Source organism: Esox lucius, chromosome 13 (assembly GCF_011004845.1).
Source record: "Esox lucius isolate fEsoLuc1 chromosome 13, fEsoLuc1.pri, whole genome shotgun sequence".
Lineage (NCBI taxonomy): Eukaryota > Metazoa > Chordata > Actinopteri > Esociformes > Esocidae > Esox > Esox lucius.
The window spans coordinates 31,934,739-31,956,955 of record NC_047581.1 but is presented as its reverse complement, the minus strand read 5'-3'; the positions used below and the strand labels follow the sequence as shown (position 1 = coordinate 31,956,955).

At 44.8% G+C, this 22,217-nt stretch overlaps 1 protein-coding gene across 3 annotated transcripts in view; it reads left to right on the top strand.

The window, feature by feature from the left end:
* The window catches only part of si:ch73-72b7.1 (netrin receptor UNC5C), a 186,331-nt gene that overhangs the window by 1,054 nt on the left and 163,060 nt on the right, over nt 1–22,217 (top strand). The gene's annotated exons all lie outside the window — the stretch shown is intronic.

Below are 22,217 nucleotides of genomic sequence, written 5' to 3'. Positions count from 1 at the left end.
CAAAGCAATGGGCTACCGTATCGCCAGTAGCAAGGATATGAAATGGGCTATAAATGCTCAAGCTATAATTTCCCGATAATATATTAGGCAATGGGGTACGTTAATTATCAACCACACCTGCGCTGTATTTTTTTCTCAAGTATGAAATAAGTTATATTGCACTTGTCTGGATGGAAACAATATTACCCGTAACTTCAGACTTCAAAGGAAAAATGTCGTTGTCTACAGAGGATTGTGCACTTGACGGTCAATTATAGAGGAAAATCACCATTCCTCGTGAAAGCGCGAGATAATGTATTTTGTAAGCCAGGCTTTAATTCTCTATCACACCTATTTCGTAATTGAGTCACATTGTAATGGACTACACTATACGTGCGTTTATTGGGAAATTGGAGCAGCTACCGAAGAGAGCTGAACGCGTGTGCATGTTTGTGGAGCTAATCGTAGTCTATTATTTTATTCTCACGTGACTGTCAATCCGTTATTAAACATTAGGGTATCCAACAAAATGTTTGTTTTTATTTTGGTAACAATATATGGATTGTTACCTTCACAGAGACGATCTGAACTTTCCGAATCTAGCCTAATCGACGCCACTTATTTTTTTAAACCACCAATAAAAGGGCTAAATGCGTTAAAGTTATTCTTTATCAATTCTACCTGACAAAATTAAACGTTTCTCGTATGGTGAATAAGCTATTAAAATAAATGTTGTGATAGTTGGTTAAACTTTATATTTTGGGCCCTGAAAAATGTGACCCTGCAGAAATAATAATAAGGATAATAGTCGGTTAAATGTCCACTAATACTATATTAATAAAATACAATTATAATAATAATAATAACTACATTAATAATAGTGACTCGTGATACATAAATGCATTAAATAAAACTTCATGACTTGTGTTATGATCACCACCAACCACATGAGTTTTAAGTCTGAATAATTAATGAATTGCTTGAACAGGAACTATCTAACAAGTTGCCCAACAGGTATATACTTGAACACAAATCTTTATTTTCTTCTTGAGTTTAAGAGTCTTGAAAACCTGCCGGACGCGTAATTGACGTCCATTGTATTGCCGCTGAAGTTAAAGTCTTTAATATAGCCTACTTCCAAAAAATTTAAATAAATATAATTGTATAATTATATAATAAGAATAATAAGAATAAAAATAAGAATAAATTAATAATAATAGTTATTTCAATATTAACGAGTATGTAATTACAAGATCATACATTTTAGCTAAATGTATAGGCATACGTGTGGGTGTTGCTGATTATGAGTTCGTGGTCATTTTCTGTTCTGGGATTATAACTCATGTTGTTAGGCTCGAGTTGTTTTAAAAGATCTGTAAAAGTGAACGGGTTTACGAAATGTAACTTTGTTCAATGCAATTTATATAATCCTACAGGCATGTGACGGTATTTATTTGGTAGGCCTCCATATACTCGCCATGTTCGTGCAGTTTATTTTTTGCGTAGATCTTCTGTGTCCTTCTATCCCCATTAGATTACAGTTGTATTTGTTTTTTAAATACTGGACGTGTTTTCTGGAGTGAATTGGCAGCCACATATTTGATGGCACGATAGACCTCTAATTATTATTTTCAAAAGCTACAAAGGTCAGAAAGTAAAAAAAAAAAGTTGATTGATTTTGGCTATTACCTACCGTTCCTTCGCTAAATGCTTTTTCCATTTAAATCACTATTAATTAATTTGTTAAAAGTCATACATGCCTTTAGAATTAGGGTGCCTATGACTAATACACGCGTTGCAACAATACACTAAATAGGTTCGCCAAACAATCGCGCATTAGCTTGCGGATTTATCCAGATCCGTGCTGTGTAGGCAATGTAGCCTACCTAGTAGCGGTATATTCTTCTTGGTTGGGGCCGTAAAAAAACGGAAACTCACAGGGCGACGCTGTCATAAGAATGTAATTTAAGGATGCTTTCGGGGTAAGTGGCAGCCATCTCATTGCAGAGCAGAGAAGGGGCATAAAATCCAGTGGCCTATTAAAAAGCCATTAGCTAAACCCACTCTCAGTAACGACTGATTGTGTGTCAAACAAACAATGGCTTAAAAACCCTCCCTCAGCCAGTGACTTGTTGACAAGGTGTGCGTTTCAGACCGGACGGGTGGTGGAGCTTCTGCAGCAACACACAAGCCAAGGTTACTAGGCGTTTTGAAAGTAATCGTAAGAGTATGAAACTGATGGTGGGAGGAAGGCAAGGCCCACGAGAGTCTGGAACCGCTGTCCAAAATTTCTGTCGGCCATTACGGACGGTCCCAGAGTGACCGGTAGCCAACTGCGCGTAACGCCGGGGACAGCTGTGTCTTGTCTGCTCCAGACAGGGCTGCTGTGATTGGACGTACAGGGCCGGCTAAGTCCCGCTTTTTACATGCTCACTCACTGCCATTGAGCCAGTGTTACCGCTGAGCTCAGAGGGGGATTTCTGCTTTGATGCGTCTTGGACTTGACAATGACAGAGCTCTGACGTGGTAGCAGACAGTGACTAGTCCGATTTTCGTCTGACCACGGAGACCTCTGGTGAAAGAGAGATTTTTAATGCATGGTTCTCTTTGTGTGGAGGCCTTGGAGTGGTTGGTGGTGGCCAATTTTCCTTCCCTTGGTCTTGTTTTTACTGTTGCCTACTAGCACTCATCATCATAACTTTATATTGTGAGGTGAAGGTCTGTCTGGGGGAACCTACTAGATGAGCCTGAAGCTATAATTCAGAAATGAAATGTTCTGATGAAAACAGTCAAGTATTTTTGTCTCACAATGGGGATGCTGCTTTTGTAGTCTACTCCCATGTTGGTTTTCACAAAGTTATCCAGAGACTGAGCAGCACTAACACTCTCCACAGAAACCACAGGGGAGAGCCCGGGTTAGAACAGACACACACACACACACACACACACACACAGGAAGAGAAAAGACAATACGCTCACACACACACACACACACACACACACACACACACACACACACACACACAGGAAGAGAAAAGACAATACGCTCACACACACACACACACACACACACACACACGCACACGCACGCACATGCAATCAGACTTACTCAAACCTACACAACCACGGCTTAAACAGATTCTCAGCGGATAATTCTTGCTTTAGTTTCATGAAAAGACTACTGTGAAACATTTTTCATGGACGGTTGGACTCCCGCCCTTACTGAGAAGCCGTTCTAGACTTCTTTGTTTCAGAGTGTTGTTACGATCTAATGGACAACACTCCATGGTTGATCTAAATTGGAGTCTTTTATTTTCACAAAGGCCATTTTTTCTCACTGTATAATAGACTCACTTATTTAACCAATCACATCCTCCTTGTGTGTTCATAGTTTCAGTATACTTCCTGGTTGTCCCCCCTTTCCATCTCTCCCCTCAAATCCTTCTCTCTCTCTCTCTCTGTGTTTCTGTGCTCATAAAGACTTATTCAGATTAATTAAACTGCGGTTAAACAGTGGACTCATTGTTGTCCCTCTAAGAGAGCTGGGGGCAGTAGGACACGGAGTCAGTCGGTCATGGTTGCATGTTGGGCCTCACAGGCCGTAGAAACAGTAGGTCCATAACTCAGCCTGTCCTGCTTGCCACTGCTGCTGCCGCCACGCAGAGAGCGAGTGGCGGCTGCGGGCTGCATTGTGTCCCACGCCAGCTGGGCATCACGGGAGGTTCTGCGCCACCTTGCTTTGTCAATGTGACACTCCTCCCTCCCTCTCCCTGTGTATCACGTAGGACGTGGCCAAACCGCGCCGCCCGCGGAATCAAACAGAATTTGCCTGTTTGTTTATGTTTGTTTTTCAGGGTCGAATGCAAAATGACCTCGGGTTTGCCCAGATCCTTGGACACGTACCAGTTCCTCTGATGTACAGTGTCCTCATGGCGCGCCTGACTGTCGACGTCTGAAGCAGTTGGCTTCCATCTGTCCACACAAGCCGGTTGGACTGGTGGGGGGGGGGGGGGGGGGGGGGTCTGGACTTACCAACGGCTGCGGGAAGGACATCAAACCTCCCAGCATGCTTAGCTGGGGGGGTCTCCCACGGTCTGGTGGCTCAACAGGCAGACAGTCAGACAGACAGACAGACAGAAAGAAAGGCAGGCAGGCAGACAGGCAGGCAGGTAGACAGGCAGGCAGACAACCTAGCAGCACAGACGGAGCTAGGAGACAGGGGTTGAGACGGACCCATTTGGTCAACCCTCTTAACCCGTTTGGTCAACCCTGTGAACTTGGGACCATGCAGGGCCAGAAGTCAGTCCTGTCGCTCTGTTCAAGACCTCCGTCTCTGGGGGAAACAAGTGGCGGCAGATGGGCGTTTGGGCCAGGAAGAGAAGTTGCCCGCTGAAGTGGGCTCCCGGTTGCTCTGAATGTGTATTTCTGCTGGGGAGGGCAACTGTGACGAGGGGGCCACAGGCGCCTTTGTTTTCCTCCGCGCTTGTTGTCCGTTATTGTCCTCTTGGGAGTGAGAGGAAGAAACACGCAGGGGAGGTTTTTTTTCTTGTGCTGAATGCGACATTTACGCTCCTTTCAGGCAGACAAAGCGTGAGTGTGAAGCGGTGAAAGCTCCTATGAATGTGCACAGGGGATCAGGCGAAGCACAGGGCTAGCCTCCCCACGTCAGCTGGATGGAAGAACACAGAGGACACGACCGAGTATAAGAGCCGGCTGAAGGATTAGGCTCGGTTTTCCTCCATGGCTTTCTGGTTCCCCTTCCCTCCCTTCACAGTAACTTCTTTTTGGGCCTCTCCTTGCCAAGGGGTGCATGGTAATCTTCATGGGTTGATGGGACAGGGTATGTACAATCGGAGACTGTAATGACTGTAATCATTGCGGTCGCTTTTTGCCTCCTCGGCTTACACTTTAGTCCCTGAAAAGATTTGAACCGCCCAGAAATCACGCTGAGTAGGGCTGTGTGCATGGTGAGGACATTGTAACACTCCCAAATGGAGTAATACAGAAACCCTACATCCTGTGAAAGACACCCAAGCGTGCGCGCACAAACACACAGTCTGTCACACCCACGCACACAAGAGCACATCACGGGCACAGCAGAGGCCCGCATTCACTACAGTAAAAATAAAATAAAGCGTATTATTTCCTCGTATAACTTCATTTTACGTACAAGCAATTTGCATTGCTTCATCTAAATGGTGGTGTTCTCCGTGATAATAAATGTGTGTGACTTTCTTCCGGCTGGATGTTTGGCTGTGTGTTCACAGTTCACTGGAGATGTTGCCCGATGAAGAATCAAATTGTTTTTTAGCCGGTGTGGTTAGAGCACTTTCCCGAAGACCACTTTCCTCTCTACCAAAATAGGACTGGAGAGAGTGAAGAGAGAAAGGAAAGGCAGGGAGAGTAAAGACAGAGGAGGAGGGAGAGACAGAGAGAAAGTAGAGAGTTGAGATAAAGATTAGAGAGAATCAGAGAGAGATGTGGAGAGAGAGAAGCAGAAAGAGAGCAGAGGGAGAGGTGGAGCGTAGAGTGAAATGAGAGAGACAGAAAAAAGGGAGAGTGGAAGAAAAAACCTGAGAGAAAAGCCAGTGAGAATAAAGAGAAAGAGAGAGTGAGAGAGAGTTGGCTGGCAATTAATCACAAACTGTCACTCTCCTAACTACTGAGGGAGCGTCACTGAGCGACTTCTACTTCTATTAGCAGTCCATTAGCTGAGCCAGGCACAAGTACCGACACTTCAGTGGCATTCCACAGACCCTGATGGATGACACATCTGTCAGGGCAACGGAGCCCCATGGGCCATAAAGCGCAGGGATGAAGCACAGGGATGAAGGACGCCACTCACATTTGTATGCTATTGTAAACACAGCGGAGGTAGAAAGGGTCGTTGTTCGTTTGCCGGCCCCTCATCCATCTTTATCGCGTTTCAGTAATGATGTCGCAGTGGGGAGAGTAGATAGAGTCAGAGAAGTGAGTCGCGTCTCACCTGTGCTTTCTTTAGTGCATGATTTTTTCCTGTGTGATTTGCACGTGTGTGTGTGTGTACGAGGGCATGTGTGTTTCTCGTGTGTGTGTGTGTGTGTGTGTGTCTGTCAAAGCATATTATATTTGGTTGGATAGTGAAGGACTCTGTGAATAGTTGTTGGATGCCGGGAGGAGAAGGACAGGGATGCATAACAGAGGGTTGTAGTTGTAGAACAGGAACCTGAAAGGATTTGCTAAGTGTTCAAGTTTGATCCTCCGGGGCTTCTGTAGTAAGTGTTATCTTTACTAGTTAATAAACCATAACGATTAAGCCGTAATGCTCTACAAAACCTTTACCTTTAATCTTGTTTCTTTGTTACTTCGAGCTCATCCAACACAAACAGACAATTTGTCCATCTAAATTTGGACAGTGGTCTTTATGTCGGAGATAACCTAGTTTTCAAAGCCTGCTTTCCTTTTCATTTATTTTCTTCTCACAGACGTTTGTTTGTACAAGTGATCTTCAGGGACGTTACAGCTCCACTTTCATATCTCCTCGAAAGGAAATTCTCCAACCTTTTGTCCCAAAAGATATTTTACCTCAACAAAGCAGTTGGAGAAAAATAAATAACAGTATAATACCTGTGCATAAAAGCACACGCTTAAAAAAACTAAACACAAACACCCTCAAAGTTTTACGAAGTGACCTCAGTGAACCAACAAACACTGTGCAGGAGGCATGTGCGGGCGTTTATTTCTTCGATCGTTTGTTCCATTGATTCTCTCCTACACACGTGCGCCATAAAAAAGTCTCTGCTCCTCGCTGCTCTGCCACGGCAGCTGGAAGGGTCGTCCCAAATGGCGGCCTACCACAGCCCCTGCACAGCGCAACACTCACAGAGTTCTGATCGAATGCAGTGCACATCAGTAGGGAGTAGGGCACTGTTTGGGAAGCAGATGTAGTCTCTCACTGTTTTATTGATATTTGCCGGCACCTCCGCCCTCGGATCAGGTTGTGGAGCGGGAGCTGTTGCCGTGCCGACACACCTGCGTGGTGACGGTTGGTTGCCAGGCGGGTGGAGGGACTCCACGTGTAGCCAGTGTCTCCATCATTATCCTGAGGTGATGGGCAGCTTTGGTTTGGGATTTTTCTTAATGTGCACTTGATTGCTTGATCACGATTTTTACACATGGTTGATCCCCTGCGTGGTTCAAGCAGAAGTCTCCTCGCAGGCTCTCTCCTTTCTCATTCAAAACCGTAACTTAATTTTTTTGGGGATGGCGTGGAGTGTGACTGAGATTAACCACCATGAAATCCTTTTGCACAGCTGAAAGCAGGACAGACCATTTTTCAGAAAAATTTACATTTCTTGTTTCCACTGGAAGTGATATGTTTGCTGCATGCTTTTGGATCCCTACAAAGTCCCAAATGTTAATTCAGTAGGAGTATAATCAAGTTACTATAATCAGAAACTTTTGTATCCTTAGATTCTGAAAATAATGGGCAATACTACCTGCTGTGGTTATGGTTGCTATGCCAACAATTTTATACCATCCAAGGGTTACTGACTCAACTATTACAGAGATGGAAGGATGTTCATATTAAAACCAAAGCAATGAGGAGTTGCATGAATCAGGATTTCTGGTGAAACAGGTAAAGGACTACTGTAATCGGACCTTTTTAGCGTTTGCTCTTAATTGTGTATGCTGCGTCCCATGTCTTTTTTGTTTCATTTTGTTTCCCATCCCTGTGCATGGTCTTGTTGTGGCAACTCTGCAGCAGGGATGAGATTTACATCCTCCGAGTAGACCTGGGCACGCTGGTTCAACCCCGGGAGCGATTAGCTGGTACACATGCGCTGAGGTAACGCATTCTCCAGCTATACATCCGCGGGATGACAAGGGTCTGAAAAGTCAGTCTGTAAAGTCAGTCTGTAAAGTCAGTATGTGGAGTCAGTCTGTAAAGTCAGTCTGTGGAGTCAGTCTGTAAAGTCAATCTGTGGAGTCAGTCTGGTCAGACGGGTGGCTTACCCGACTGGGCCACAAAGCGGCCCGTTTTATGGTTGTGAACGATGACTTCTGTTACGACTACCTGGACCTCCGATGAGACTGCGTGGAGAACAACGATTTGGAATCTGGAAGGTATCTAAGGTGCAGATTAAGACAGAAGGTCATTACGAGGTCGTGGTTCCACATGAAGAGTTCGCGCAGTTACGCAATTGCCGTGGGTTCTACTATGCAGGCATGAGGTCGGTGTCGTTCCTTTTCCCGTCCGCGGCGCATCAATCTCGTTTTCCCCTTCACGCACTTCATCCCTGCCCCCAGAACAACGGACAGTGTCGTTCCTACTCCTGATGGCATTTTAAACGAGGCCAGTTTGTTTTCCGAGATTTGCAGAGGATTTGCATGGGCTCTGGGTTGCATTAGGGCCCGTTGCTATCTTGCCGTGGCAGTCTCTCCCAACGGCATGGCCCGCAGACAGAAAGACTGCAAAGATAGAGAGAGGGAGGTAGAACGTGTGGGAGAGAGAGGGAAAGCAAAGAGAATAAAAGAGGCTCCAGTCTTCGTCTGTAATTAGCCCAGGCTGTTAAGAGGCCTGGCCTCTTCATTTCAAAGTGGTTGCGCAGCGGAGCCATTATCCCACTGGTTGAAGAAGTGCCGCTTGCTGTGAAACACAGGAAGTGATGCTGAGCGCGGCCCTGTTATTACCAGCGGCAGGTGCCCGACGCAGAATGTACCAGCCACATTTTCTGAAGATGAACTGAAATCACCCTACTGTGGGAAAGACAGTCTGAAGAGTCTGAGGATTGTTCAGGTTGGATCTGAGGAAAAGCTCTCTCCCTTCCTGAGGGGAAGAGGGGATTTGGTCTTTGAACAATAGAGGGAGAAAACTTTTCGAGCATTTTGATGTTTTTCTTTTTCCTTCTTCTTCCTGCTTTGTGAAATGTCATCCACACCCAAGAAATAAGTCTCAAAAGACAAGAAAGTAACCCGGTCCCAAGTACCACAAAGGGCTGGGCATCTTGAAATCCTTACATTGTGTTCTGGCATTTGTTCCCCCTCTCCAGGCGTCTGCCGCCCAGGCTTCGTAATGAGGGCTGGCTGGAAATTGGCTCCCGATGAAGGGCCAATGAAAAGCCAACAACGGGCATCCACGGCCACTGCTAAGACATAAGACAGCCCACATCCAAACCCATGAGGCCAGAATACACGGCCCCCTGCCCCCCCCCCCCCCCCCCCCGGGGTAGAATTGTTACCCCTGCACTGTCTCCCCTCCAGGAAGGAAGAGAACATGAGTCCTTTACGGTACTTTTTCATCTTCCTGCACACGATCTCGTCCGAGTTGACTTGCAGGAGCAACTGAGGTGCAACTTGGTTGCTCAGGGAAACAATGCCCCGCCCCCCGGGATTTAGACCAGCGAACTTTCAATGACTGGCCCAATGCTGTAACCACGGGTATCTGCCACCCCCCTTCATTTGACACGCTCCAGTTTTGATGTGGCTTTGAGTTGGCTGCTGACATGAAAGGAGGCTGTCTGCAAGCCTATTACCTGAAATCTGAGGCTTTGATGATCAGAGTTGATTTAGTTTGTGCCTCTATAGGCATGTTTACACAAATACGCTTTGATAGCATTCCTCTATTTTACCTCAATTAAAGGGTGAATAGTAATCAATGCCATTTTAACTCACAAATGAAACAGAGGCCATTTTGTAAAGGGGTCTCAGATCCATTGCTCCTCCTAGATGCAGTTCAGCACTAATCAAATGCTTAACCTGCAATGCTCCAAGACCCAAAACACCAAATGGTGTAAAAAGATCTTCATCACGTCTCTCCAGACAAAAGTGTTGAGGCCCAACCAGTCATTTGTCACAGAGAAATCAATCTTGGGAGAAGGACCTCTTCCGGCCTTTATCCCCAGATCCCGTAAAGTGGACATTTAATCTCTTAGCGTGGCCATTCCTGGTAGCTGGCGGCTGCTTCATTGAGTGTCTGTCACAGCGGCCCGGCCATTGATTTTCAATGTTGCTATTTTGCCTGTGATTAAACAAGTGCTAATTGAGGTGTATGTTTTAGCTTTGAGTTTGAAACTCACCGCTATGGATCCTCTCCCGGCTTTATGAATACTCAAGTGCGACAAACTGTGTCCAGCTGTGAAAAGAGAAATGTGGTCTGTGAAAAGGAAAACTTGCCTCATTATTTTACTCAACAATAGACAGTACTGCATCTTGAGATAAGAACCTGGATCATGGTCAGAAAACTGAGAGGGTAATAAAAGGAGAAGATATTTACTGATTTATCTCTTTCCTCCTTTTGTAAACCCAATCTTATGTCTGTATTTCCTAGGAGCATGTATAAGCATCACTAAAGATAACCATGCCCAAGCCTTAGTGTTGTGGATAAGGGGCATAGTGATGTCATGTCATGGATAAAGGGCATATTGATGTCATGTCATGGATACGGGGCATTGTGATGTCATGGCATGGATACGGGGCATTTTGATGTCATGTCATGGATACGGGGCATTGTGATATCATGTCATGGATACGGGGCATTGTGATGTCATGTCATGAATATGGGATATTGTGATGTCATGTCATGGATACGGGGCATAGTAATGTCATGTCATGGATACGGTGCATAGTGATGTCATGTCATGCATACGGGGCATAGTGATGTCATGTCATAGATGTTTTCATTGCAGCTGCTTGCAATGATTCTGAACACATGTACAGTACCTCATACATAGAACCATGGCCCATGCTGAACTTCCAGCTCCTACTGTCATCTGAATCAGTCTTACAGACAGTCGCAGAGACCAGATGACCCTGCTTCACACACATCTCTTTGGTCTTTTGTCATCAGAGCGCGCCAGCCTTACGCCTCCGCTCCTCCCTCCAGCCCTGTTGTTCTGCCTGTGTCCGGATGCTTTCTCTAGTCGCCTTTGGGTTCCCTCCATTTTCAGACTCGGCACTTTGGTTCTCCGCCAGGCGAGTCCTAGAGGGCCCCGCCAGCTAAAACATGCTCCTCTGACCTAAAAATATACTGGGTCCCAGGTACAGGGGCCAGTTTAATGCAAGACCACATATGTGTCCCTGTAAATCCTGATGATGGTATTAAGTAGCGATGCAATGATACACGGTATGTTATCAAACCGTTTGGTACGCCCACTATGGTTCAACACGCACACGTGAACCGTGGAATTACGATTTGCAAGTCATTTTCCTGTAATTTCGAAAACATGCCTATTGCCCTGCAGACTACAGGCACGTTGTAGATTCAGATGCACAGAACCAGACGTGTAGCTTGTGAACAGGTAAGGCAGGCAACTGCTCGGGGCCCCAGGCCGTTAGGGCTCTCCTGAGGGCTGACAAACTTCACTCCGCCACAATGTCTCAAAATGTGGCAATCACAGTGACCACAACCCCTCCCCCCTTAAACAACCAATGGACGATTTGCAATGACATCTCAGTAGGAAACCTCCCTGAAGGGGCCCCATGAAGAGAGGGGAAACTACAAACAAATATTCTCTCAGCTCCAACGCGCCAATGGCGAGCACTAGCGGGACAGAGAGAACCAAATTTGAAGAGGCACCATCGTCTTTAAAATCCTATTTAAGTTTTGGTTCAGCGTTCAATATGATGACGAGGGTAAGAACACCATAAACCATTCATACCAAAACCGTACCGAACCGCGGACCCTCGGTACCGTCCTATCCCTGGTATTAAACCTACAGGCGTCTTAGGAGGCTGCACAGTGCCGGCTGGTGATGATTATGGGGTGAGACTCGAGGGCCACTGTCGTAACACCTGACAGCTCTGTTCAGTAACACCGTCCGCTCTGTGTACCTACATAGGAGCGTGACATGGCGGTTGAGTGGGGGAGATGTGCTGCGGATTTCATGCTGTGGGCCCTGGCCACGTGGAAAGGCAATGAGCGCAGACGGGTCCACTTGTGTTCACCCACGGGGTCTTGGATACGTGGCACATCCGAATGTGATTGTACATAGCAGGGAAAGAGTTCAGCTGTTTCTGTTGGCTTGGCCTCTGCTCATGGCCTTCTCGATTGAACAGATGGAAAATGTTTTGATTAAAATTAGTCTGTTTAGGTTGCTGGCTATGAGGAAGGCCATTTGTCGTTGATAGAGAATGTCTTCGTTGATGCAGGCAAAGGGTTATTTATTGTCATTGACAGATGTGCAGATAATAATGACACAAATTCAGCTGTGGAGCGAATATCCCATCTATAATACACAATGCCATGCACTCACTGAAGTGTCGCTATATTATAAATTCCAAACATCTTGGTCAGTGCCATACATTTGGTCAGTTAGCCCACTGATGTTTATGATTTCATTTATAAACCACTGCATTCCATTGGTCCAGGTCCCCAATGGGCGATGTTTAGAGTTTTACAGTGCTTGTCGTGAATGGATTAGTACAATGCTCAAAGGAGATAACATGGTGTCCATTCTAAAAGTTGGCCCGGCTTTAGATAAATGGCTCAGATCTAGGATGACTTGGTCAGATAGCCTCCGACTGGATAGGATAATCTGAGTGTGTTATTGATGAGAGGGAGTGATGGAGAGAGATTGCTCTTAAAAAAGCAGGTTTGTACCAGCAGGTTTGTACTTGTTTAATCATTCCATTCTCCTTGTTCTAATAACTTACATAGTTGTCCTCCAATTAAGTCATATTGTTATTCGCCAGTAAACTCACATTGTTGCCATAGTTATCTCATACAATTCTCCAATTATCTCACATAGTTATCCTCCAATTATCTCACATAGTTCTCCTCCAATTAACTCAGATTGTGATCTCCCAATTCCATCTGTGCCTTTGTTCTGTGTTGCACTAGTTATCTTTTTCAAGCCACAATGAGATGTCAGATTTGTCTAAAGACGTAGATCTGCAGATTGAAAATACTGAAATGAGTCATTTATCAGGCCCTGAGCTGTTTCCTCCGTCACTGTACTGACATCAGTGTAAACTGAATTTATCTTTAAGAATAAATAATAATGATATTAATAATGTTGATAATGAACCCAAACCCCTGACACTGTAAGCTCCACTTTTAACCAACAGGATCAGACAGGATTATCGTCCCGGATGAGGCGATGTGGTCAAAAGTCAAATCCATGATGTATATTTGTGTTGTACTAATTTCTAGGTGCAACAGGGAAATGTATTTTTTGCATGTAAGTCAGAGGTTAATCTAGAGTTAAAGGTCAAAATCACTGTTTTACAACTTAAAGTTCCAAACTCTGAAGTTTCAAGTCCAAAAGAATATGTAATTCAGTCACTCGACACTACATAATGCTGCTCTTTGATTTAGAACATACATAAGGCCTCTTGCACAGTACTGTATCTTATATCAGTAAGCAGGATGGCCAACTGAAAGGTGACGACGGAGGTATACTTTTATCTGTAACTCAGATTTAGGGGAGCTGGCAATAGTTTAGCGCTCACTTTACGGTCATGGACATACTGCCTAAGATCTGTTTTCTGTAATGTCCCCAGTACCACACCAAAGTCTGGTAAACGTGCCTTTAGCCTTACTGCCCAATCACATTGGAACTTGCTGTGGAAGGAGCGGCGATGTATGGATTTAATTACGTGTTAATTTGAAGTCACATATTGGTATGTGGTTTGGTGCGTGTTTTTTAAACCCTTATGAATTTGGATCATTGGAGCTGATTTTGTTGTGTTTTAATACTGTGTTTCTTGTGTTTTTTATGTAGCGTTTTATTGGTGTGTTCAATCTTGTCTTTTGCTATGGATTGTGCTCTGTTAATGCACTGTTTTTATGTTAGGTTTTGGGTTTTACTAAGTGTGTTGCTTAATTGGCCAGGGCTCTGTTGAACAACGTACAGAAGACGGGGAGTAACATCAAACCAGATTAGGAGTTGATTTCATGGATATACATACAAAGATATATAAATCACCTGATCTAACTGGCCTAAGCAAAAAAAGCAGCATTCTTAAAGTGTATTATTTTGAACCACTTATGTTGTAGTGTAGTACACTAAAGAGTATTAAAATTGTATTTGAAGTATGTAATATATTTGTATATCTTTAGTGTACTTAAATGCTATTTCCAAATATCCTTATTACTATAAAAATAGCACTTAAATAAATACTGTGTGCTGAAATAAATACTGTTTTAAAACTATGGAGCATACTAAAATAAATGGAGTGTTCCAAAATAATACACTTTAAATATATACAACTTTGTTGGTTTTGGAGGTGTGGCTCCAGAATTCCAGAATCTTTACCCACTGGTTGTAAAAGTGGCACTGATTAACCAAAATGGGTTCCTCCGAAAATGGTGTACTTGGTCACTGTATGTGTGTGCCATGTGATCATAACCACTTGTTTTCAAGTGGTTATGATGACTGACTGAGGTATGAGTCAGTTATTCAAGTGCAATTTCATGACTGACTGAGGTATGATAGTGATGCTGCTATATGTATTACGCACATATAAACAACATATTATACATCCAGTCAAAAAAGGTTTTAGAAAAGTATTTGTGAAATTCCCAGGCAGCAACTTTTAGTTAATGGCCGTTTAAATGAAACTAAACCATTGATTATAGCTTCTCCTGACCCATAGACTACTTTCAGAATGAGGAACCATCTAAATCACCTTGTCATCTCAGGGTTTGAACTGTCAACCTTTCTATAACTGGCCCAGCACTCTAACTGCTGGGCTCCCTGCCATTTTAGCGGGATGGAGGGATCCGACTACATCCGTTCATTTGAAACAAGGAACAGCAAAACCCTTTCACTTGGATTTAAATCAAATCCATTATTCTAAAGCGTTGCTTGTTATTTCTGCTGCCCTACGGGGGGGGAAAAAGAGAGCAAATTGGGTAGATATTTCCAAAATCACTTCCCTTTGAGAGAGGTGGCATTTTCAGAGGAGAACCATTATCTCAAGACGTATGAATGAGTCTGTTTGTTCTATGGAAAATAAATATGTCAACCTTTCCCTAAATAACATGAACTCCCAATGCTTACCAGAACCATAACTCCAACCAGTTAAAGTGAAAGGAAAGTCAGCGCTGTAAACTGATACAGCAGAATATATGACATACGTCCAGGAAACTAATTAGGCCTTTGAAGAAACAGAAAACGTAGGAAATCCTGAGGTTTCGCCATGAACCGGGTAAGATGATCTTCAGGGCAAGCTTCTGGATTCTTCTGATGAAGGTCCAACCGTAAAATAACCGTCCACATTAATTTAATTCATGTGTCCATGGACTACCGCTGGCCAAGCAGGCATTGTCAATGTAAATAACACCCCCTTAGCGATTTCTAGCAGTTTTAATGGCCTTTTTATTCATTCGCATTACAACCATTTTCAGTTCCTTTTTTTTTTCTAAATCTATTTAAATTTACCAGGGGTAATCTCTTTTTTAGATGACCCCTGGTGAATCAAATTTTTATGCAAACATCAAAACATTACCACACTCTCCTTGTTTGTTTCATATATGCATACAATTGCATTTTCATTCCCATCACTGTTGTGAGTAATATGTGCAAATATAGTGGAATGTACTAGTCAAATGCATTAGTCTTGGCGATAACCTGAGGATGGTGAGCTTATGTTTTGCATTGCCCCGAAGTGCACAAGCTGTGGAGAAAAAAAGTTGTAATTGAAGTCAATTGATCCATCGTTCGCTTCTATGTTTTTCTCCATCTAGCAAGTTGTATATCTATGTTGTCTATCTATGCTGTCCATCAGTGACCTCTATTTATCATCTTACCTATCCAAGTTGTCAACTCCATGTTGTCCGTCTAGGCTGTCTGGCTGTATTGTCTGTCTAGTATATCTATGTTGTCTGTCATTACTGTGCGTGTCTATGTTACCCACATATGTTGTCCATCGTTGTGACAGAGCTCCCTCCCGGCCAGATGGTGGGTGGGTTGTGGTGGGAGTGGAAGTTGGACAGTCATTCAGCCCTGAGACATGATGGCCGCTGTTGGAAGTGGCAGATGGGGGAAGCCAAGGGACTGTGTGGCTGATTAGTGCCCCCGGAGGGGATGACACGCCGGTGCCTGGCCTGCTCAAAAGGGGCTAGCTGCAGACGGGCACTGTCAGCCGGAGTACTGGGGCACTGTGGGCTGGTGGGCGGGGCTGGGACACTGAGGGCTGGTGGGTGGGTCTCGGGCAGTGTGGGCTGGTGGGCGGGGCGGGGACACTGAGGGCTGGTGGGCGGGGCGGGGACACTGAGGGCTGGTGGGTGGGGCTGGGCTACAGTGTGGTCTGGTGTGCGGGGCTGGGACACTGAGGGCTGGTGGGTGGGGCTGGGGCAGTGTGGTCTGGTGTGCGGGGCTGGGACACTGAGGGCTGGTGGGCGGGGACACTGAGGGCTGGTGGGTGGAGCTGGGGACACTGAGGGCTGGTGTGTGGGGACACTGAGGGCTGGTGGGTGGAGCTGGGGACACTGAGGGCTGGTGGGTGGGGACACTGAGGGCTGGTGGGTGGAGCTGGGGACACTGAGGGCTGGTGGGTGGGGCTGGGGACACTGAGGGCTGGTGGGTGGGGCTGGGGTAGTGTGGTCTGGTGGGCAGGGCTTGGGCACTGTGGGCCCAACTGTGTTTACTTGTTACAGACGCACTACTGTATTAGTTAGCTAGCTTCGCATTACAGTATTAGCTTTGAGAACCTGTAACAACGTAAAAAAACACAGATGAAAGAATAACATGAGTAAAAATACAAAGATACTTGAATTATGTTAGGTAAATAATTACAATCGAGCGGATCAAGCTATGTAATTAATTACAATTTTAGCAAAAGAAGACAGATTAAGTAAAAAATAAGAAGAAGGGATAGTATTATACTGATGGTAGCCTATGAAGCATAGCTAAGACGTTTTTGGGTTGAGTCCATTCTATTTTCAACTGACTTTGCTACAAAAACCATGTATCTGTAGAAGTTAAGCATTTTGTAACATCTGCAGATGTAGAAAGGGCTCTTTAAAATATATCCGAATGTTTGACATTGGCAGGTACGTGTTCGCCCATGCCGTTTCATGTAGCTCTAGCGATTCAAGCAGAAATTTTTTTGAGTTTGTAAAATAGTTTCTCGATAATTGAGTAGTTAAGCAAAGATAATTCTATAGTGTTTGGAGATCATTTGTTTGTCCATAAGCCTTAATAAGCACCATTTCTCATTTCTTTTAACACACACAAGTGATATAATATTTGGTCCTGTTCTTATTGAACAGATGCATTGATCAATTTTTGTAGTAAATGCCATGCTACAGTTATCAAGACAACAAGTTGTGTTGTCAGTTGTATCACTGCCCACTTTGTCCTGTGACAATTTTTATACACACCATATTGAGATGGTTTGTTCAGAATGCTGTGTTGTTCAAAGGTATGTATGTACATGGAGATTTATGAACAAATAGTGTGCAGAATAATTAATAAACAATGAAAGGTTTATTTATATTTATTTTACTCCATGAGATGCTTACTTTAGTCAAACATCTCTGACTTTGTTAAATAAAATGTGTATGTTTTTTGAGCTGGAAATTTATTTTCTGTTCAAAAATACATTCAGTAAATCTGAATGTATTTATTTATACTGCTGTGAAGGATATTATAGAAATCAAGTTGCTGTTGAATTTTTTTTCCACATGCACAGAAACTCTGATGTTGTTGGACATGTACAGACCCACACAATGAGGAACAAGTAATAAAGATATTCCCGCATATGTCAAGAAAGTATTGTTAAGTAAACATTGAGTGAAAGTATAAAAAGGGTGACTGTTTCATTAAAAGTACATGTACACATCACAAGACAGTTTATCATACTGACATGAAGATCAAGCTATAAAGTGAATTGTCTATAATGTTTATGTAGAGCAGGATAGTGAATATGGGGGATGTAATTGCCCCTTTGGGACATGCAGAATTTCTTTAGTCTCCTGAGATTGTTTAAAACCAGGCCTGACAGTGCCCAATCATGCCTCACAGTGCCCAACCAGCCTCACAGTGCCCAATCATGCATCACAGTGCCCAACCTGCCTAACAGTGCCCAACCAGGCCTCACAGTGCCCAACCAGCTTCATAATGCCCAACCATGCCTCACAGTGCCCAACCAGCTTCACAGTGCCCAACCAGGCCTCACAGTGTCTAATCGGCCTCACAGTGCCCAACCAGGCCTCACAGTGTCTAATCGGCCTCACAGTGTCTAATCGGCCTCACAGTTCGACCTCACAGTGTCATTGTCATTACAGGTTTGCCGTCTCCAACAGATGAACAATCTATATACATTCATTTCTAAACTAAGGTAGTCAACTGCACTTGTAGCTAACTTAGCTAAAACACTTGAATATGTGATTCAACATCAATAATAAGTCCTATTCAAAAGCTCCACTGTGCCCAAGCCCCGCCCACCAGCACACAGTACCCAAGCCCCACCCACAAGTCCACAATGCTACAGCTGACAGTGCCTGTCTGCAGCTAGACCCTTCACAGCCTGCTCAGCCGTCCTGTCTCTCTGATTGCACATGCCTGGCGAGCTCATCGCTCCTGACTGATGGCTCCCACCACCCTGTCACCAGTGGCAACCCAATGAAGACATAACCTTTCCAGGCAGATACACTCAGGCCAAACACTCTGCGGTCGTGCGCATTAGGAGGCCAAGAAAAAGACTAAAGGACTGGCGCTGGTCACAACTAGACAGTGTCCAGGAAGGACAGTCCCAGCTCAGAGGTTTCCTTCAGAGGTCCCCCAGATTTGTGTACCAGGCCAGTTAGTCTCAGTCCTGGACAGCTCTGGTTTTAATATCTGGAATCTCTGTTAATCTCTGTTTAATCTGTTCCCATTGCTCTGGGTGAAAGCTGTGTTTAAGGTATTCCCATTACTCTGGAAGGAAACTGTGTTTAAGGTATTCCCATTACACTGGAAGGAAACTGTGTTTAAGGTCTTCCCATTACTCTAGAAGGAAACTGTGTATAATGTTTTCCATTTACTCTGGAAGGAAACTGTGTTTAAGGTTTTCCCATTACTCTAGAAGGAAACTGTTTAAGGTATTCCCATTACTCTGGAAGGAAACTGTGTTTAAGGTATTCCCATTACTTTGGAAGGAAACTGTGTTTAAGGTATTCCCATTACTCTAGAAGGAAACTGTTTTTACGGTTTTCCCATTACTCTTGAAGGAACCTGTGTTTAAGGTATTCCCATTACTCAGGAAGGAAACTGTGTTTAAGGTATTCCCATTACTCTGGCTGGAGGCGTGGTGTGAAATAGTATTCCATCTCTACCAGCAACCAAATACCTCAGTGAAGGAGGAGCTTTGCTGAGACAACCACCTGATGCACCATGGTGCCTTGCAGCCTACATGTATGTCCTAAAATGGTACCCTACCCACTCCACAGTGCATTCTTTTTGACCAGGTCCTTATGGGCTCTGATGAAAAGTAGCGCACTGAATTTGATACATGGTTCCGTTTGCTCTGCAGACTGTCCGTCAGATAGTCTTGGATGTATTCTGGGAAGGTGAAGTTGCTGCTGTGTTCCAGATGTATATCTGTAGTCATATAGGGAAGCTGGGAGGTTTTTAGCGTGAGTCCAGGTGGACCTGGTTTGGCCGAGCAGTGTTTTGAATGGACAGCGGCGGTGACTGTCAGGTTGACATTAGATCTGAGTCAAATGGAGCGATAACTCTGTAACACAAGCCAGATGTGGCATTTCAATAGAAGCTGAGGGGGAAACAGCTTGATTTGAATCACACAGCTGCAGATTGAGGAAGTCTTGTACAAGCCCAATGTCGGTTATTTTACTTAGTTGATTCCCTGTGACAGTCGACCACACTGTTGTGATAACTGGAGTGTGTACCAGTCTTTGGGCTGGAAGGGAAGAATGGCCAACACATTATCTTTGTTGGTGCTGTGCTACTGTTGAGGTAGAGAGTTTCTCATGACTCTCCCAGCCAAGACAGGTATCTCGGCAGCTCTCTAGTTAAACATCAACATGTTCTACAATCTCCAGTGCCACGTTCCCCAATATATGTTTTCGAGGAACCGTCTCCTCCTTTTCAAAATGTTTACATACAGATGCTGATCTGTGTGTAAAGATGCTGATCCCCCCCCCCCACACACACACACATACACACACATACACAATTAATTCACAAATGGAATCAATCAAATCATCCCTCACAAACAGGAACTGTGTAGCGTTTGGTCTAATCTCCGGACGTGTGGGGACTGACTGGTTGGGTGTTGTTTTCCTCCAGGGACTCAGCAGCATCATCCGTCTCAGTGACGGATAGCCGTTGATTGGGTAACCCTCCCCCAGCCCCTGGCAAGGGTCTCTGGGACGCGTGCAATCCGGCGTCTTGGATGCCTAAACCAGCGGCCATCGCTCTGAGTCCTCCGGTTTTGAGGGCTATTTGTCGTAGAGACCCACGATGACCATCTGAATCGTTTTGTCGGTCAACATCCATTCCGTTACGTGCCCTTGTGCTCCTGACCTCTATTTTACATCTTCCTCTGCCTCCCTTTGGGAATAGCGAGTGACCATTTAGCAAGGAGGTTGTCGTGCTAATTGACAGCTCGCTCTAAACCGATCTGGCCCTGACCCCCCCCCCACACCCTGCCCCCTCTTTCCCTCATTCCCTACCGCGCTCCCAGCGTCTCCACATTGTAATCTAACTAATGCCCCCTTGTGCTTGGCGGAAAGTGAATTAAATAGGGAGAAAATTCAATACCTGATCCATTGGCGGGGTTAGTCGCGTGTGCATTAGCCATTTGTCTGCAGCCCCTGTAATTGTGTTACACGACTTGGATGCTGTAACAATTAGGAGCTAACACTCTGACCGACGTCGTTAATCTGGCCCCCGAAGGCCCTTCGGATGTGCCAGGGATCCCGATTAGGCACATTTGAAAATGGGACAAAACGGTGAACGCGGTAATGAAATGAATGACCAATTTGGTTGCTGGGTCTCTCTTGTTAACATGTATACGTTGCACCGTTCTGGCAGGGCATTCAGGAGCATGCTGGTACTTCACCGTGCCGTCCATCTTGTATCTCTTCAATGCTGCACACCCTGTTTTGTATTTTATATTACAAATATATATGCTTCAAATCCTGAATGCTTACTGGCTGAAAGTCATGGTGCACCTAATTGCATTGGTAAACCTGTGTTGGGAGAGGATTGATACATATACTGTAGTATTAATTTGAGCCACATACACAAAACAAGAACATAATCTGAAGGCAGCAAACAGGGAATGGAGTTTATAATGTGGATTGCAATTAATGGAATATTAATTGCAGACATTTTAAACCGAGAATGTACTGCTAAGTTTGCATATACCACCAAAGGATGAACGATTTGTAGTAACGCTGTCTGACACGAGTTCCTGGTAAGGTGAAGCGGTACTTCCGGTTGGGTCCCAGCAGACGGTGGGCGGTACTGTGAATCCATGCTGGTTCTGTCTGGCTGTGTTGGCGCCAAAGACAGGTTTTCACGCTGCTCACTTTGTGTTCCACAGGGAGCCGTTAGACTCGGCTCTCAACATGGAGTTCTATAATACACCACTGGTACGGGAGGGAGTCGCATGGTGAGTGCTAGTCTCTTGACTGACAGCCGAGCGGGTCCTTTATAAAGCCGTTAAAGCCCAAATCAAAACGTAGCAGGAGCCCCTGTTGCCCATAAATAAAACACGACAAGCTGGGATATTTTTCATGCTAATATTGCTTTTCTTTATTGTCTTGTGCTTGACAGGATCAGGTGTCTCTGAATACAGTCAGACAGAGAGGAGACTGTGGGAGTCTCTCACGGTATTAGCTGTCAGCGCTGGTTTTTCGGACGCATTTTCGTCTTAGAATAGGGTACTTTCCATGACATGCGTGGAACCCTAACCCACAGTGGCGTTGTAACTTGTGACATCCTGAGATGCGGCGTCCCCGGTCTCATGACCCCGTCCTCAGATTCTGAGAAGTTAGACTTAGTTCACTCCATCCAGGATTCGATTCTGTGTTTTGTGTTGTGGGACTGTGGTGTCTCCGGGATGTCTGTCTGTCAGCTCTCTCTCAACAGGCCGTCCACTGACGTGACTGCAGGACGGATCAGGATGCGAGCTTCAAATGCTCTGTCTTAATTTGATCATCCTTATTGTGTTTGACAAATGAAAGCATATTATTTTCCTGCTGTAGCAGACTTATTCACATTGAGATGCCACATCTGCTCTGGCCTCTGGATCTGGTCTTTTTGGGATCTGCTCTTTGATCTGTCTTGGGGTCGTGGGTATCA